This window comes from Ailuropoda melanoleuca, chromosome 8 (assembly GCF_002007445.2).
Source record: "Ailuropoda melanoleuca isolate Jingjing chromosome 8, ASM200744v2, whole genome shotgun sequence".
NCBI classification, from domain to species: Eukaryota; Metazoa; Chordata; class Mammalia; order Carnivora; family Ursidae; genus Ailuropoda; species Ailuropoda melanoleuca.
Genome location: NC_048225.1, coordinates 94,656,739 through 94,676,102, shown reverse-complemented (window position 1 = coordinate 94,676,102; position 19,364 = coordinate 94,656,739). Strand labels below are relative to the sequence as shown.

The following is a 19,364-nucleotide window of genomic DNA, read 5'->3' as shown; positions in this document are numbered from 1 at the left end:
CGTCGGGCAGAGGCCGGCAGAACCGGAGCCTGGCCGGCCCATCATGGGGTGACTCCACTCCGTGCCCTTCTCTCTCCCCCCACCCACCCCTCCTCACCCACTGGATGAAGGCACACATTAGCTTGGGCCTGAGGTCTGGGGGGAATCAGGCAGTCAGCCTAAATTAACTACAGCTAACATGTCACCAAGCGCTCCGGGGGGTGTGCCAGGCACTGTTCTAAACCCTTTGTATGTATTAACTCATTCAATACTCACTACATCTCTGGGGAGGGGGGTAGACATTGAATTATCTTTACTTTGCAGATGAAGAAAATGAGGCACATTTTCGGCAACTTGGTTCCAGCGAGGAAGAGGTCACTGGACCCAGACCAGTTTGCTCCAGCACTCATATTTTTAACCATCACTTAGATTCTAACATTGCCTCAAGTCCCTTTCTTTGCCTTCGCTAATCTTTAACCAGAATCCACCAGACTCTGAACTTCCTGTTCCCCAAACCTAACCAAGGCCCAATCCCCGATAAGGCCACTTTCAGCTCTTGCTTCAACTCTTGGAGGACTGGTGTCAGCTGGGGACTCCTGGGGAGACAGCGATGCTGCAGGAACATCCGGAACAGACACCATTACGTGCCTCCTTGTTTGTTTTTCAAATCGACAGCCTCTCTTGTGTGGGCAGAGATGGGGAAGGGGCTCGCCCCCAGATCCCCCACCTGAGAGCCTCGGGCACCTACAGGCAGTGTGTTCCCGCCATGCTGACCGGGAGCTGCTCTGGCTGAGGACGGAACACCTTATAAGGAAGGGAAAGAGAAGGTAGCCGGACAAGCATCACAGTGACCTAACAAGATTAAACAAAGCGTCTATGGCAGGATGACACAACCTCCGCCTCACCACAAGAAGGGGGAATCCCCTCCTGAGGTCAGGCTCCCGGGTCACCTCAGGAGCCTCAGCTCCTTCTCTTTTACCTCCCATGGTACACCCCCAAATGCCCCACCCCTTCCCTCCTGAGGGTGCAGCCCAGTGTAGCCTGCAGCTTGCTAGAGGAGAACGCTGGCCCATGGTTGGCCCATTGTTGGCTGGCTTCCCAGAGAAGAGGGAAGAATATGCTGGCATTTTTACCACCTTTACTGCCCTCCCAGATTCCTGACCTTCCTCCAGCAGACAAGTCGGCTCATGGTCATGCACCCTCCTCCACTCCCGACCACCTCTATCTCTGCCCTCAGGGCATTAGGTTCTCAAAACCTAAGTTCAACCTCTGAGATCTTTGGCCACAGAGATGACCTGTGAAGCTGGCCAAGTGGCCATGGCCCAGCCTGAGAGGAGAGAGAGATATGCCTGAAGGGGGCAACATGCAGCCACATGGCAGGCCAGAAGCATTTGGGGAAGACACAGAGGAATGGCTGCGAGGGTCATGGGCATTTGCACCAGGAGATCTGCTCCCCAAGCTAGCAGAGGGCTGCCGAACAGGACTTTAGAACTCTAAATATGATCCCTGAAAGGGCCAGTAGAACGACAAACTAAATATCCAAATGTTCAAATTGGCGTTTGTTGATGGAGTCTGGGGAAATGAGCACCTTGTGGTTTGAGGGGGAAGGGTGCATGGGTGTATCTGGCTTCATGTCTAGAATCAACCCCAACTCAAGGCTTTTAATCATCACCTCCCAGCAGTGCTTGTGGCCACACAGGGTCCATGTATGGACTTGAACGTCTTGGAAATGCTAGACCTAGCTCCAGCTCTGCCACTCAATAAAAGTGTAAATTAGGGCAAGTTCATCCCTGGGTTACGTTTTCATCATTTATAAATAAAGGTATTGGATTTTACTCGTTCTTAATCCAGGCTGCCCCCCAGAATTACTTACAGAGCTTACAAAATCATATACTTAAGCCAGGCCCCACTCAAAAATTCAATTGGCTTATAGAGCGGCTGGGACATTCAATGTTTTTAAATCTTCTTTGAAGCCTCCTCCAGCTCCAAAATGTTCTGCTCTCCAAGATGGACAGTGGTTAAAGCCTGGACCTCAGAGTGAGAGGGGTGAAGGTGAAGTTCTTGGTTCTGCACCCACCAGCTGGGTGCCTCTGGACAACCAAAGCTACTTGCCTCCAGTGGGGACATTAGCCATCTACCTCCTGGATCCTTATAAAGATAAAGGAAACAAGGCAAACTTCTGGCCTGCCTAGGTGTGTCCTCCATAAAGGGTGTCTGTACCCACGTGTGCATCACACGCAGGTGTCAAGGACAATGATCAGCAGAATCTGCAGTTGTTCTTATCAAAACACAAATATCACTCCCATCCAGATATTGCATAGCTCACTTATCGGGCAGCGAGCCATCCACAGAGGCCCCAGGTCCCAACCCAAGAATGCTTTGTGCATTCCGCTCTATTCTTTAGGGACTGCAAACTCCTCGGGAGCCATGATCTGGACCAGAAGGGATGAGGGCACACTCTGGGGGCCAACAAAGCTAAGCTCCCGAGAGCAGGGTGATGCTTCCAGCATTCCTGGACAGGGAAGGACAGAGGGTAGGGGGTGGGGTGTGTTTACAAACAGAGGACAGAGAGCAGAGGAACAGGCGTAAGCAAAACAGACCTATTATTTTATGGCCATCAAGATTCAGTAAAACCAGACTCCAACACCTGATAAGGATAGGAGTCTAAGCGAATCTGAACAGAAGTCTTGTTTTTAACTTGCCCAGCAAGTCTGAGGGCTCTAGATAAAAGGCACCTACACTTACCCTGGGACCTTGCTTACACTGATCAATATCTGGTCCATATCCTAGCAGACAAGGGTGATGAGTCTTTATCCAATCTCATTCCTTCCCCTGAAAACATGAGTCAAAACTGACCCCCCTTCTGGGCTGCCTGGGTGGCTCATTCGTTAAGCGTCTGCCTTCAGCTCAGGTCATGATCCCGGGGTCCTGGGATCGAGCCCGCATCAGGCTCCCTGCTCAGCAGGAAGCCTGCTTCTCCCACTCCCACCCCGCCTGCTTGTGTTCCCTCTCTCGCTATCTCTCTCTGTCAAATAAATAAATAAAATCTTTAAAAAGACCCCCAAAATCCTGACACCCTTCTGACCTAAAGTATTGATGAGGGTTTTAATACCAATAAAGAGGGACATGTTTATGGGATACTGAAGGGGGGGATTAGAAAATAAATGTATATAAAATCTACTTAACTATAAAGAAAACTAATAGAGAGAAGCCAGGGAGAAAATATCCAACACACTAACATTTCCTGTCTCTTTCTATTTCTCTGCATGCTCTCGTCTTCCATAATGAGCATATTTTGCTAGAATAATCAGGAAACGTAAAGTTACAAGTATTGGGGTAAGGATGGTAATTTTTGTTCCTCTACAAGTTATTAATCCATCCTCTCTTTGCTCCCTCCTGTGCCCCGAACCCCTTCCACTACATCCACAGACTGCCCCGGAGTTCACTGAAAGTTGTCTAAACTACTGTCGGTTTTGTTAAGACACGGTTTCCCCTTCTTAAGAAATATGGCTTCTTGGGGCTATTAGATTTCTTCTGTCAAGAAAGCCCTTTGCATAGTTCCTCAATAAATATATGTACTCATAAATGTGTAAGGAAGGACAAACCAAAAGAGAGGGAAGGTAGAAAAAGTACTAAGTACTTACCAGCACCTTATCTTCCCGCTTGCATGTCTTAGGGCAAATCAAAAGAGCCAGTTCTCATCTATCGATATTTTGAGGGGAAGGAGGAAGTGAGGATAACCAAAACTCCCACCCTCACCCAAATTTGCCTTTCCCATGCAGTTCTCCCAGAATAACACACCTAATTCCGAACTTCCTTCCCCCTTGCTCACTCAGAAATCTGCATACCCAGCAGCTCCCGGGAGCCAAGTATAAATCCACATTTGTGTTCCAAAGTGTGATGTGGCGTCTCTGTGTGATGTGTGTGCACTGTCCTCCACAATCCTTGTAGCCAGCACCGCCAGATAAAATACAGGGATCCCAGTGAAATCTGGATCTCAGATAAAAAGATTGCATGGCGCAACTTACCTACTACAATGGGATCCACCGTTTATCTGAAACTCTAATTTTACTGGGCTTCTCATATTTTTATTTGCTAAACCTGGCAACCTTACTTGTTGTTCACCCACCCTCATGGCTTCCAGCCTTTCCCTAACCTGCTCATCTTCCTGTAGAAGTTCCCCCACCTGTCAACAATTTTCCTAAAATATGATGCTTAGAAGTGAAGGGGTGGGGAGGTCCTGGTGTCCAGTGTCTGACACCATGGTGGCCTGTTCTGGGCACAGGTTCCTTGATCAAAGACCACTCCAGGGGAAAGACCAAGAGACAAACAACAGTACAGAGATGGGCCTACCTGCATCTTCTGGAGACTCTGTATGCTTCCCTGGACAGGAGAGGTTGTATTTACTCCTTTGGTTAAGTATGACTCCAGAAAGAAACACCTGCATATTTTCCTAAAAGAACAAAAGGGAACAAAATATTTTTCTGCTCTTGGTATGCATGAGGAAGCATTCTAAACACATCTACCGTATCTCATTTACCGAGCTCTTTAAGGTGGCTCTTTGAAGGAGATATTACTTCCCTTTTTTAACGTGTCAGCCTTATTAGGTAGCTTGACAAGATTACAAGGTGTTAGGGACTGAATATGCTTCTCCCGCCCATTCATATGTTGAAACCCTAACCCCAATGTGATGGTATTAGGAGATGCGGCCTTTGGGAGGTACTTAGGTCTAGATGAGGTCATCCGGGTGAAGCCCCCATAATAGGATTAGTGCCCTTATAAGAAGAGGAGGGGACACCAAGGCTCTGCCTCCACAGAGAACAAAGAGCCACCTATCTGACTCCAGGAAGCCAGCTCTTTCCCGCACCAGTTGACCTTGGCCATCTCCTCTCCCAGAACCGTGAGAAATAAATGTCTGTTGCTTAAGCCACCCAATTCATGCTATTTTATTAGGGTAACCAAAGGGGAGGAAAACGCAGAACTAGCGTTTTTCATTGCCAGTGATAAACTAAGCACAAAATCTCAGCAGTTGTAACACAACAAACATTCGACTGTTGCTCGCACAAAGTAAGATGGGAGACGATGGTGAGGGGAGAGGTCCTCTGTTCTACAGGCACTCAGGGACTTCTGCCATCTTGTAGCCGCACCAAGGCCACGTGGCCTTCATGGTCATGACAGCAAGGACAGAGGAGCATGGAGAAGCTCTCTCATATTCCATGCTTCAGGTCTAAAGTGACACAGTCACTCAGCTTACAACCTATTGGCCAGAACCGTTCAGAGGGCGCCTACGTGATCTTCCTGTGTGTCCAGAAGAGGAAAACACAGTAGAACATGGTGAACACATTGCACTGTCTACCACAACCAGTATATGGTGAAACCAGAGTCCACCAGAAGAGCTTTAAGCTTCCAAAAATCCACTTTCTTCCATTACAATACCTGGTCCTTCCAAGATTAAGGGAATCTGTTTCTCACAAAAAGGGAAAATCACATGGGACAGTTTATAGACTATGCCACCGCAAGGAAACGGATAGGAAAAATAGCCTTGGTGAATATTTCAGTTTTGCAAAACTTAAAACTTCACAAGCTTGACCCCTTGGAAAGCCTTAGAAACACAGACCATGAGATCTCTGCAAGTTGTACTGAGAAGATAAATACCTATGAGACCGGCGTCCTGCTCCAGTTTCTAAGAGAAAAACTACGGAGTGAGGGAGCGAATCTTCAAGGAGAAGGTTCTGGAATGTTGTAGGGTGACCAACCATTGTAGTTTTCCAGGATTCTCCTTGTTTTAGCTCTAGAAGTTCCATGTCTCAGAACATCATTTCATCCTGGACAAACACTTGCTCAGCTCGTTGTACATCGATACTTTTCCTCCCAGGCAAGGTTGGAACATGTCACCTCGGGCGCCTCAGTAAACTCTGCATGAGGATGTGCAGTGGTCTGAGAAAGTCAAGTGGGCTCCGGGTCCTAGGGAAACCTGAATGGAAAGAGCACATGAGAATAAGACTCTCCCACAGGAGAGAACTCAGGAAGCCCCTGGATGAATATTGGCCATCTTATCAAAGTCATCCTCTTCAAGGGCTTGGGGAAAGAAAATAGCACACCAGTACCACTCTGGTTCTGGAGACTCGATTCCTGCTGCTGAAGCCTGAGCTGCAGGAGGCTTTTTCCTGGCCAGATCCCGGCCAGATCACACCAAGGACCCGTACTGAGCTGAGAGATCTATTAACCCTTCCAGCTGTTTCAAGTCAAATACTGTTAAAATAGCATTCGTCCCCCATCTTGAATTTGTACTCTTCTTAAGAGGTGTCCCCACGCACGTGCGCACGCACACACGCATGCGTGCACACAAACACACACGTTGATGCACACACAAGCCTTTGCACTTCTTCCAAAGTACGTTTCACCCTGTTAGCATTGGCCTAGTGCTTCATTTGCTGCATTGGACTTGGTATGCACTTTGACCTGTATGCTTTCCATCATCTCCAGGTTAAAATTCCAAGTCCACAGCCAGGCTAGGCTCTCAGGGTCCTGCTTAAAAAGCTACACTTTTTTTTTTAAGATTTTATTTATTTATTTGACACAGAGAGAGACAGCCAGTGAGAAAGGGAACACAAGCAGGGGGAGTGGGAGAGGAAGAAGGGCTCCCAATGGAGCAGGAAGCTTGATGTGGGGCTTGATCCTGGGACCCTGGGACCACACCCCGAGCCAAAGGCAGATGCTTAACGACTGAGCCACCCAGGTGCCCCCCAAAAGCTGCACATTTGACCTTATCTCACACAGCCCCCCTTCACATGGTGTTCTGATCCAGCCATTCCGTTCCCTTGACCGCACTTCGGCTCAGTTCATCCAGCTCTGCTCATCTACACTGATGTCTCCACCTCTCTCACACTTGGATAAGTTCTAAATCCAAGACTCAGATCAGGGTCCTGGATCAGTGATGACTTCTCTGGTATTCTCCATAAATTCTCCTCAAATCCCAGCAGCAGACCTTATACAATTTTAGTACCAATCAGTTCTGTTCTGTTTGTAAACCCCTTCTATGTCAAATTTACGTATTTATGGTTACTTAACTTTTAGTTATTTTGTAATTTGTCCCTAAACCTGGATTGTAAACTCCTGGAGAACAGGAACAACCTTTAGCCATTCTTTTTATCCCCTGATGAGTGCATAACCCAGTGTTTGCACATAGTAGATGCTCAATAAACAAATACTGATTTATTAGTACGGATCCATGGGGCAAGGGGAGACCTAACAAAAAGTGTTGAAAAATATGATGCCATGAATATTACTGCATAACTCTCTGTCAAGACAACATGCAGAGAAAAATCATCCAGAAAAATAAGCATTTTTTCTCCTGAGAACTGGAACCTGGGAAAATTCACCGTGAGTCAATCCACTGATCAATAGGTCCCCAAGCTTAGGCTTCCTATTCCATCCACCATGGCTGGTCCTTGGGGACAGAAAGGCCAGGAATCAAAATGGCAGTATTTTTGGTTTGGGGAACTAAAATACTTCTGCAGTCAGGCTATGGACCTAGGCACTCAGAGCATACAAGACCCAGCTTTTAAAACCTGCAGAGGGGATGGAAGGGATCAAGTGAGGCCAGAGGAGAGGAGGGCACAAATGGAGAGAGTGTCTTAGGACAAAAGAACTCAACATGTTTAAGGGTTCTTTGTCACCCTCAGAGAATCCAGGAACATGTATAGCCAAAGGTCTGTCAATCCCTGCCTGTTCCTGTGCCACCTAAGATAATGTGTCCCACCAGTCATCTTAGGCCTATCCCAACCCTGGGCCAATGAGCACCAAGCCTAAGACATTAAGACACCCCTTCCCACAACCCAGTGGGGTCTCAGAATACTTGTTTCTCTAAGTCTACTGACTAGGGATCAACAGTGTCCTGTTATCCCTCCAGCCGTCCTGGGGGTCTGAGCTTGGATCTGAATCCTCCCAACAAACCTGTCTGTACAGAACACCCCTCTACCCCCAGCTTCTACGTGGTTCGCATCCTCAGAGCCTGGGCTTTTCTTCCAGTCCTCCTCATCACATGTCAGCAGACCCTTCTGACTTTTGACCCAGAAACACAAAAACATCCAGAACCATTCATTTGCAAAACAAATATTTACTGAGCACCCATCAAGCCAGGCATCCAGTGACCAGGAGTAAACAAGTCAGACAGAATCACTGTCCAGAGGGAGACTGTTGTCTCATGAGACACAGCCACTGAACACATAATTACCAAATAACTTATTAATTATGTAACCAGAGTGACCTCAACTTCTTAGCTCTCCAAATCACCCTTTTGTCTACTATCCAAATAACCATAATGCTGACAACTCTAGGGAGATGCTAGCAGATAATTCAAATTCATTCTAGTTGCTATTTGCCTTCAAACACTCCTAGCTCTTTTAAGCATCTCACCAGCCCATTTTGACCCCAAACATGAACACACAGTCCTTCCTCCATTCCCCAAGGAACAAAACACACAGCTGTTGAATTTAAGAAATTTTACTGAAAATTTGGAGGTGATACAGGGAAATTACAACCTAAAAATAAATATTTGCTGGCGTCCATCCGACATCATGGCATGTGCCTGCTGCTCCAAGCCTTGACCAGGTTGCTGGAAACAAGGATCTCCCTTCATGAACTCACTTCTCCCATCCCACCCCAGAAAGATAGCCTTTTACACAGTGACAACCCAAGGTGGCCTATCTGCCTTGGGATTCATCTACTCACTGCTATTTGCCATACATCGGTGTGCGTTCATTCATTCATTCTGGAAATATTTATTGAACACTTATTTTTACCAGCCATTGTGCTAGATGGGGACACAAAAGATAGCAGCAAAAAAGACAAGACCCTGACATCGTGGAGGAGACAAACAATAAACAAGTAAACCAAAAACTAAATCTAACAATTACAAATTCCAACACTTTTTATGAAATGTTTTTTAATGGGATGATATAACAGATGAGGATCTCAGGCTGTTGGGAGTGCCACTTTAGAAAGGATGGATAAGGGACGCCTGGGTCGCTCAGTCAGCTAAGCATCTGCCTTTGGCTCATGTCATGATCCCAGGGTCCTGGGATGGAGCCCTGCATTGGGCTCCCTGCTCAGCAGGGAGTCTGCTCCTCCCTCTCCCTCTGCCGTTCCCCCTGCTTGTGCTCCCTCACGCATGATCTCCATCAAATAAATTTCTTAAAAATCTTTAAAAAAAAAGGATGGATAAGAGAAGTCGCTCCAAGGAGGTGATCTTGGGTTGAGATTCGGACTTCCTAAGGCAGGCTAAACACGTATTTAAGTTGCCAGCAAAGTAGAGGTATCACAATTTTTATATCTAATTATTTTTTTAAGATATGGAAGTAAACACCTTAGGCAAAATTAGAAGGCTGTACATCCCTCCTATCTATATTTTAAGATTTAATATTGTTGTTATTTTGATTTATATGGGCAGGGTAGAAAACTCAATCTTTTCAGGGCTTAGGACCTCTAAAGCCTTACTCCAGCCCCAGGAGATACTAGAATCACCCTCAGGAATTTAGAGTCGATCCATCTTGGGGAACTCCCAGGCAATGACGGCTTTTAAAAGCTCCCAGGATGATTCTAAAGTGGAGTCAGGACTGAGAACCACTGACCTACGGAAATAATGTAGCTGGAGAAGAGGGATCATGGTAAGACCCTAGAAAACCCCCAACATTAAGAGCAGCAATTCACTACATTGAATGCACAAAAGAACCACCTTTAGAACTTTAAACATTACTGATCTTTAGGTCCTACTTGGAGAAATTTCTGATTTAATTGATCTCGACCGGCCTTCAGAAACTTTAAAAGCTCCCCAGTGATTCGAATGTGTGTTCAAGGCTGAGAACCACTGACTGATAGAAGAGAAAGGTGTAACAAAGGAAATCTGGAAAGAAGAGGTACAATGAAGAACAGAAGGGTGCAGTGTTCTCCTGTTCTTCAACAGGAGAATGCAGTATCTCTGAAGCAAAGAGAAAAGGTGTTTTTAGAAGGAAGGAAGAGTTATTATCTGTTAAATGATAAAATCTAATTCATTCAATAAATATCCCATTAGCTTTTGGTGGGGGTGTGGAAATGGAAGCCAGATGGACATGGGCAAAAGAGTGAATGGTTGATAAAGAAATGGATACAGTAATTGTAGACAACCATTAATAAACAGTTTTAGTTTTGAAGAGGAACAAAGAATTCAGGCAGCATCTATAGCCAGAATGGAGAACCACTTCCCAGATGTTTCCTACAGTTCCATGGATTGAGACCCAGGGCTCCGTTATAGAACTTTCTGCAACCATGGAAATGTTCTTTATCTGCACTGTCCAATATGGTAGCCACTAACTACTTGTGGTTGTTGAGTGCTTGAAATGTAGTTCAAGTGACTGAAGAACTGAATTTTTAATTTTATTAAATCAGCTGTCCATATAATATAACCTAATCATGGGAATGACAATCCCATCATGTTCACAAATTCTGAGGGCTTTATAGGGCTTGTACATCAGGGGCCATCTTAAAATTCTGCCTATTACATTAGAAATGAGCCCTTTATTCCAAGAGGGCTCTTGGCCTAGATTCTGGATGTGAAGGAAGAAAATCAGACTTTGTGATTAATACTCTTAGAACCAAACTACTCTGCAAGCTGACTTAGGGAATTAGACCTATCGCTCTCCTTCACCACCAGTCTCAGGCAAGCATTAGTGTATTCTCAGCCCCCTTATTTCCATCTTTTTATCCTCTCTCTATTCCCTCATGGGTTATCTCCCCCATTCCCAAGATCTCGGCCACCCCCAACTCACTGAAACTTCTCAAATCCTCAACTTACAACCCAATCTCTCTCCAGAGCTCCAGATTCCTGATTCCTATACAACTGCTAACAACCACCTTTGCCAGCATGTCTCATAAACAGTCCAAGCTCATTATATCCAAAATGGTACCCATTCTCTTCTTCCCCAAATGTGCTCCTTCTTCCTTCTCCAAACCTGGGAGTCATCTCTGACACCTTTTCTCTTCTACAGCACTAAGCCTTCCAGTTTTACCTACAGTGCATCACTCAAATCTGTCTCCCTCTATCCCCATTACTTCTGTCTTAGCCCAGACCCTCACTGCCCAAATTACTCTAACAATATCCTACTCGTTGCCTCTAGTCTTGCCCCACCCGTGCATTCTTCACTCTGCCAATAGTGAGCTACTGAAAACGCCAACCTTATTGAACTGTTCCGCTGCCTGAAATACATCAATTTTCCCCACTGCCTAGAGGATAATCAATTCAATACAAGACAAACTGATATCTATGATTAAATAACTCAATAGACAATGCATTGTGCTAGCTCTGAGAACACTGAACAAGACAGAGATAGTTCCCACCCTCACAGAGCTTACAGTCTGGCAATGGAGACACACAATGGAGTCGTGAAAGGGAAAGTAAGATGGCTATGGGAACGTGCAGCACAGGGAGCTTCCCTCACCTCAGCGTCAAGGAAGGCCTCCCTAAGGCAATGAGTGGACAATGACACTTGAAGGATGAGCACGAGTCCATAAGATGAAGGGAAATGATGAAAGTGTTTGAGGTGGAGAGAACAACATGAGGAAGGATCTGAAGTTGTGAAAGAACCAAACGGTGTGGCTGGCACCTAGAGAGCAGGGATTGAGGGATATACGGTGAACTGGAAAAACAGACAAGGAAAAGATCACGGGTGAACTTATACACCATGCTAAGAATCCAGGCCATGATCCAAAGGGCAACATGAGGATCCACTGAAGGGTTTTGGTTTTATTGGGTTTTTTTTAAGATTTTAATTATTTATTTATTTGAGAGAGAGAGAGAGAGCACAAGCAGGGGGATCAGCAGAGGGAGAGGGAGAAGCAGGGAGCCTGATGTGGGACTCGATCCCAGGATGACCTGAGCTGAAGGCAGACACTTAACTAACTCAGCCATCCAGGTGCCCCCCACTGAAAGGTTTTAAAGAGAAGAGTGACGTGATAAGATCTGTTTTTTTCTTTTTTCTTTTAAGTTTACATTGGATTGAATTAAATTGATTGGATTGGATAGGTCAAGACCCAAGACAGAGAGACCAGTTATAAGACCATAGCAACAATCCAGGTGAGGTGATGAGGGCTTAGACTAGGACGGTGGCAAGGGGGATCGAAAACAAATAAAGCCAGGAGATATTTAAGAGGCAAAATCACAAGTCTTAGTGGTCGTACATGAGAGGTGACAGAGAAAGAGGAGAAAAGGATGGCTCCTAGGCTTAGGACCTGGGCTACCAGACTCATGGTAAGACTAGACGAAGCAAGATGGTGGTACAAGGTTTGGGGGTGGAAATATTGACTTTGGCTTCAGACACAGAAAGTTGGATAGCTGCAAGATATCCAAGTCAAGATGTAGCCTGGGCAGGAAGATATGGATGTCCAGGGCTCAGACGTGTATGTCATCTGCACAGAGGCATAATGGAAGCCTCACAAGTAAACTAAGTCACCTAAAGAGAGTATGTAAAGGTTAAAAAGCGGTCCAGGACTGAGTCCGGAGAACTGCTGATATTTAGAGGTCATATAAAAGGCAAAAGGGTGGGGCACCTGGGTGGCACAGCGGTTAGGCGTCTGCCTTCGGCTCAGGGCGTGATCCCGGCATTATGGGATCGAGCCCCACATCAGGCTCTTCCGCTATGATCCGGCTTCTTCCCTCTCCCACTCCCCCTGCTTGTGTTCCCTCTCTCTCTGGCTGTCTCTAACTCTGTCGAATAAATAAATAAAAAATCTTTAAAAAAAAAAAAAGGCAAAAGGGTGAGGAACCTGGGTGGCTCAGTTAAGTGTCCGACTCTTTTTTTTTTTTATAATCTCAGTTCAGGTCTTGATCTCAGGGTCATGAGACTGGGATCCATGCTGGGCATGGAGTCTACTTAAAAAAAAATTTTTTTTAAAGGCAAAAGTGAGAAGGAAAAAAACAAAAAACAAAACAAAACAAAAAAAACAAGACTGATGAGTGGCCAGAATAGGAGGAAAATTAGAATATGATGACATGGAAGCCAAGGAGAATGTCTTTCTAGAAGGAGGGAGTAGTCAATAGTTCCAAGACATCACATATGTTGGCAACCATTTAGGTAATTGTTCATTATGGCTCCTGCCTCCTACTTTCTGCTCATTTCCCGCCATTTCCCAAAACTCATCCTTTATGCTCTGACGCCAGTCTTGCCTAACTTCTCTTGGACCATGCAACGTATTCTCATGCATACCATCCTTTTTACATACAGCCCTCTCTCACTCCAGGCCTCCCTAACCCTGAACCCCCACTTCCTCCCAGAGTCACCTGGTGAACATCATCCATTCTTTAAAACTCAGCTGCTCAGGCATCATCCACTCTTAGGCCTTCCTTGACAATCTCCTCCCCAAACTGAATCAGTCAATACACTTCTCATTCTATTCCATTTGTTCACCTGGTATATATTTCTATTATTGTGCTTATCCCAGTATATTGTAATAACTTAATGTCTGAGTCCTCTTCTTGACTACGAGCCTCATGAGGGCAAAAACAATGTCGTATTCTGCTTTCTATAACTATACCTAACACAGTTATCAGACACACGGCCGGCGTCAACAAACATTTTTGGACCTTATCGCTGCCTATATGCCACCTAGGGAATGTGAATGACCTGGACCGGGATAAAGGACCACAGGAACTGCTGACCTGAGCAGGGGGCAAAGACAACAGAATAATGACTGAATCAATAACGGGTATTGACTGCTTCCATTCACGCCTGACTGCTAAGCCTCTCCCAGTGCTCCGGCTCATACAGGCTTCACCACACCTCATTTAACAGGTGTGATCACCACCCTCACTTTACAGATGAGGAAATGAGACTAGAGAAGTTAAGTCACTTGTCCAAGGTCAGACCCTGGTAAGAGGAGCCAGGTCTTGAACGAACACAAGTCTGTTCGACTTCAGAGCCCTATACTCTTAAGTCTAAGTGGCATTTGAGCTTGGGGAAAATTCCCGGTGCTGATTCAAACTTACAGAGCAGAGTAGCGTGGTTCACAGGTGGGAGGTGAGCAGTAGGGTGTTGCTGCCCCCAGCACACCCTGTGTGGTCCAGCAGATAGTGGCTTTGCTTGGCCAGCAGCCATGAGGGACTAAAGCACACTGTCTATGAGGGGTTCACCAGTGTGGATTTGTCAAGGCCCTGGGGTCCCAGGAGCAGGGTGGAGGAGTGCCCCAGAGGAAGCCAATTGCTGCAATGTCAGACACTAAGTTGGGAGTGCAAGTGAAAGGTGAGGAAGCCAGAGTGGAAGGAACTAAGCCAAGCTGCCAGGTCTTGGGCAATCTTAACCCCAAGGCTCAGTGCCAAGGACAAGCCACCGTGCCTAAAATAACCTCCCAAGAGAATCTGATCATTTTGCGATCTCTAGCTCAATACTGACTTTCAGGTCAATGTAACTATTATTGATTAAGCCCCTATTATATGTTAGCACCATGAAAGGTACAAAGATCTGGTCTTCCATGGAGACAGGGCAAGCCCACAAGGAACAATGAGAGAGCTTTAAAACAGTACACAACACAGTGCCAACCTGCGCAGGACGAGCCACAAGGGTGGCTGGAATTCACAGAAAGGGGAGATCAGGGTGTGCTGCTGGATTCTTGGAGCACGTGAACTGAAGAAAGGAAGACACAGTAGAAAGAGAACAGCATTTCAGGTAGGAAGAAGATTATGAGCAAAGGTGAGGCAGCCACAATGAGAATGGACTGTTTCTCGGACCGTGAGAAACCCATCTGCGGAGCAAAGGGTTCTTGTTGGAGAAAAATGAAATATAAAGTTAGATGAGTGGGAAAAGCAGATCACAGAAGTCTCAGATTCCAAGAATATCAATCAAGTAAATCCAATATGCAGAACCCAGGAGTCCATGTAGGCAATAAGAAATGACCCAGGCTTTAAGCAGGCAATTAAGAATAAAAATTTTAGGAAGATTTATTTGGTGGTAGTGCTTGAGGTAGATTACAGAGGAGAGGACTAAAGGCAAAAGAAGGAGGAGGAGGAAGAGAAAAAAGAGGAGGAGGAAAAGGAGGAAGAGCGGGAGGAGAAGGAGAAAAGAGAAAACTGTTGAAAAACAAAAACAATGGGACTCCTGGCTGGCTCAGTTGGTAGAGTGTGCAACTCTTGATCTTGGGGTCATGAGTTCAAGCTCCATGCTAGACACAAGAGCCTACTTAAAAAAAAGAAAAGAAAAAAGAAAAGAAAGAAAAAGAGAAAGAGAAAGAAAAAGAAAAAAACCTGAATGCTTCTTTGAGCATCCGCTAAACGTCTGACTACATGCAAACTTAATAAACATAGTCCCTGCCCTGCCAGTCCCATGGGGAAGACATTCATTAACCCCATAGTTACCTATTAAGGATCTACCATATGCCAAGGGGCATAGGAGGCTCTGGGGACACAGTGAAAAGCAAAATACAGTCCCAGCCCTCATGAAGCTTATCTACCTCCAATGAGCATGGAAGATAACACAAAAACAAAGCAATAGTTCTATCAATATGAAGTCAGGTACTAAGTGCTATGAAGAAAAATAAAGCAGCGCACTGGGTAGGGAATGGTGAGATAGAATGGTCAGGAAAGTGTTCTCTAAGAAAATGCCACAGTATTTCAAGACCAGAGAACAGGTAAAATGGAGATGCCACTGCTAGCAATAAGGATACTGAGAAGGTGACTTAGTTTGTGAGAGTACAGAGAATACGGGGAGTCTTATTTAAAGTGTGTTAAGCTTGTGATAAAAGCAGGAGATCCACACAGAAACGTCTAGACTCTAGGGGCGCCTGGGTGGCTCAGTCATTAAGCATATGCCTTTGGCTTAGGGCGTGATCCCCGAGTCCTGGGATCGAGCCCCACATCAGGCTCCTCCGCAGGGAGACTGCTTCTTCCTCTCCCACTCCCCCTGCCCGTGCTCCCTCTCTCGCTGGCTGTCTTTCTCTCTGTCAAATAAATAAATAAAAGAAAAAAAAATGTCTAGACTCTAGAACTCTAGTCTACAAAACCAGAGGAAGACAAAGGTTAGACGAAGGTTAGAATCAAAAATCACACATTGATATTTGAGAGATAAGAAAGCTCTCCAAAACTAGTGTACGTGAAATGAAAGTAACTCCAGGGCTGGGGAAAATGGAGTTTTAAGATTTACATGATTTTATCATGCCTATGATGCATGATCCCCTCCCTCCAGCCTCCTATAATACTAGGGGTGGGCAGGGACTTTGGTAGGTAGCAAGGAGCTGGTAACAAAATACTACTACTACTAATTGAGGCTCAAATACAACCAATCATCCAAAAGGCCTCTGTCCTGTTCCTTAAATCCCCAAGGCACAGTTGTGGGGGCAGCTCTCTCTTCTGCACTCACCCCTAGGACCACCTGCCACCCCTTTGTGATTATTTCCTCTGCAGACGGCTCTGGGTGCTTAACTTTAATGTTTGGGAGAAAGGGATTTGGAAAGCAAAATAAATTCTAAACTGGCCTTTCCTACCTTCCTAGAAATGGCACAATTAAATGTTAGGATAGGGGCGCCTGGGTGGCTCAGTCGTTAAGCGTCTGCCTTTGGCTCAGGGCGTAATCCCGGAGTTCTGGGATCGAGCCCCACATCAGGCTCCTCCGCTGGGAGCCTGCTTCTTCCTCTCCCACTCCCCCTGACTGTGTTCCCTCTCTCGCTCTGTCTCTCTCTCTCTGTCAAATCAATAAATAAAATCTTTAAAANCTGCTTCTTCCTCTCCCACTCCCCCTGCCTGTGTTCCCTCTCTCGCTGGCTGTCTCTCTCTCTCTGTCAAATCAATAAATAAAATCTTTAAAAAAAATAAAAAATAAATAAATGTTAGGATAGACTCAAGGGTAGGGTGACCAACTATCCCAGTTAGCCCAGAGCTGTCCCAGTTTCAGCCCTGTGAGTCCTGCACTCGGGGAAGCCCCTCAGCCCTAGACACACTGAAATGGCTGATCGCCCTACAGCTGGTCTGGCCCGCATGATGCAACATAAGGCTTTCCGTCTCTAAAGTGACATCAGCACTGTTGAGGCACATGCTTAGTTTCCCAAGCCTTACCTAACCCTCTACCCTAGAAGTTGGGTTCTCTTTCCCCACCTAGACAGAGGAATTATCCAGAAATTCCTAAACATAAGTTGATCCTGGATTCCTCAGCCTTCTACTCCTACCATCTCCTACTCAGCTACCACCTAAACCGAAACACCAAACGCACTGGCACCGATTCATACCACCTGCTGCTGTCTGCCCAGCCCTGGCCAGCAAGCTGGCGGGGTCTGGCGGTCAAAGTCAGATTATTAAAGAGGGAAAGAGGGAAACTCATCCAGGTAATAATGTGCTCTACCACAGTAAATCACAAAAAAGGGGAACCCCAGATAAACTGCAGTCTGTTGACTGTCGAAGACATGTGGTTTCCCTCTTTCAGTTACAGAAATACCGGAAATGATTACGATGGAGTCGATTTCCGGTCAATTTTGGAGTTTTGCGACCAAAGCTGGGCTGACTCACCTTCAGAAAAGGAACCAGGTGAAAGCCCCAATAGTAAGGTATACATCATACACTCTTCCAGAAGCCACAGTGTTTGGCACACTCACAAATCCTGAGAAGACTCGCGTATCATTTCTGCCAGGTAATTAGGGACTTCTCCAATTTTTAAGGAAGATTCAAAGAAAATGCCAAGACTGGGGCACCTGGGTGGCTCAGTCCGTTAAGTGTCTGCTTTCAGTTCAGGTCATCATCCCAGGGTCCTGGGATCAAGCCCCCCATCAGGCTCCCTGCTCAGTGGGGAGTCTGCTGTCCCTTTCCCACTGCCCCTCTCCCCTTCTTATACGTCCTCTCTCTCTGTCAAATAAATAAATAAAATCTTTTAAAAGAAAGAAGAAAAGAAAAAGAAAAAAAGAAAAAGAAAAAGGACAGACTGACCCAAGATCAGTATTAATCTCAACTTCGTCCCTTGTTGCAGAAATTTCCTGTCTGACAACATTAAAAAAACAATAAGCAGGGTTCACCATCCCCTAGGAATAACCCCCATTTGGTTGGCCCCGTGTCACCTTGACTGCTTTGGTGCAGACTAAAAGGCAGAATTTTACAAAAGCTGCTTAACTAACCTTGCCCAATCCACATGCACACACAAATCTTACTACCTTAAATGCTAATAGCCAAGGCAAAGGGTAGTTGTTACGGTTGTCTTTTTTAATTGAATTGTCTGGGAAATTGCCTCCGCAGGCTCCCCCCCCAAAGGACTCAAACATTTAGTCTTTGAAACAGCCCCTGTCCCTGTTTCTCCCCACAGGAGGCTGTTGCAAGATTGCATCACTGACCTTTACAATTTTCTGGCCAGTCTGATTTCCCCCTTCTCCCTCTTGACTGCTGGCAGCCCTTTGGCCCGCTTGCCTCTGTTTTGCCCTATTGCTAGCTAACTCCGGTGAATGGATAACCAAAGCTAAATCATTACACCCTCTACCCGAGGGTGATGATGTTTAATCCAAGCCAAAATGTATCTTTCTCTCCTCTCCTCCCTTGCGTTCAAGATGCTTTTTTTTTTTAAGTCTTACTTAAGTAATCTCTGCACCTAAGATGGGGCTTGAACTGAGGACCACAGATCAAGAGCCACATGCTCTTCCAACTGAGCCAGCCAGGCGCCCCCCAAGAGTTCTCTCTTTAGCTCTTACCCAAACCCTCTACTCTCACCCTTCTGCCCGTTTCTATAAGCTGAGCTGGCACAGTGGTGTTGCAACCCCAGACCCAGGGAAGTGGCAAGTAGTTACTGAGAGCATGAACTATTTGCATTCCACACCAGCAGAAATTTATCCACAATCCCCTTCCATCTTCTCTGCCCCCTAGCCCCAAGTAGGAATGGGGATAATTTGGATTTAATGATACACAGAAGTACATATACAAACAGGGGCAAGCGCAGAGAGGCATCACACACACACACCTGCGTAAAGGGCACCCTCAGTTAAGTAACTATCTGTCAAGTGACCCTAGGGGTGCAAGCACCTGTGAATAGAACCAGTCAGGCCGGAAAGAAACACAAGCACAGACAGAGCCTGGAGACCTGGTTCTGCTCCTTACCAGGATCTCTCCCCCTTGCCTTCTCCCCTCCGAACCCCACACCTGTGGGAAGACAACAACCCTTAATAAAAACACCGCCCCGCGATGTCCTCTTTAGGGGTCCCTTACGGGCCACTCCAGGCAAGGAAAGCTGTGCCACCACCCACACCACTAAGGAGGAGTCACGTGGGAAATGCACGCGATACCTCCCAGGGCTCCAGGTCCTCACTGGCGTGCGCGCCCGGAGTGAAAAAAAAAAAAAAAAAAAAAAAAAAAAAAAAAAAAAAAAAAAAAAAAAAAAAAAAAAAAAAAAAAAAAAAAA

At 45.9% G+C, this 19,364-nt stretch overlaps 1 protein-coding gene across 10 annotated transcripts in view; it reads right to left on the bottom strand.

Annotated features, from left to right (window-relative positions):
* LAMB3 (laminin subunit beta 3) overlaps nucleotides 1-19,364 on the bottom strand; it is a 141,771-nt gene that overhangs the window by 41,124 nt on the left and 81,283 nt on the right. For 9 of the 10 annotated variants that reach the window (XM_034666914.1, XM_034666916.1, XM_019802620.2 and 6 more), the window contains 2 exons: nucleotides 5,635-5,953; nucleotides 4,333-4,432 (listed from right to left, as the gene is read on the bottom strand). The gene's annotated coding sequence lies outside the window, so the exon portion shown is untranslated. Of the gene's footprint in view, nucleotides 1-3,623; nucleotides 3,682-4,332; nucleotides 4,433-5,634; nucleotides 5,954-19,364 lie in introns of all 10 variants that reach the window. The other variant, XM_034666921.1, reaches the window with a different exon arrangement.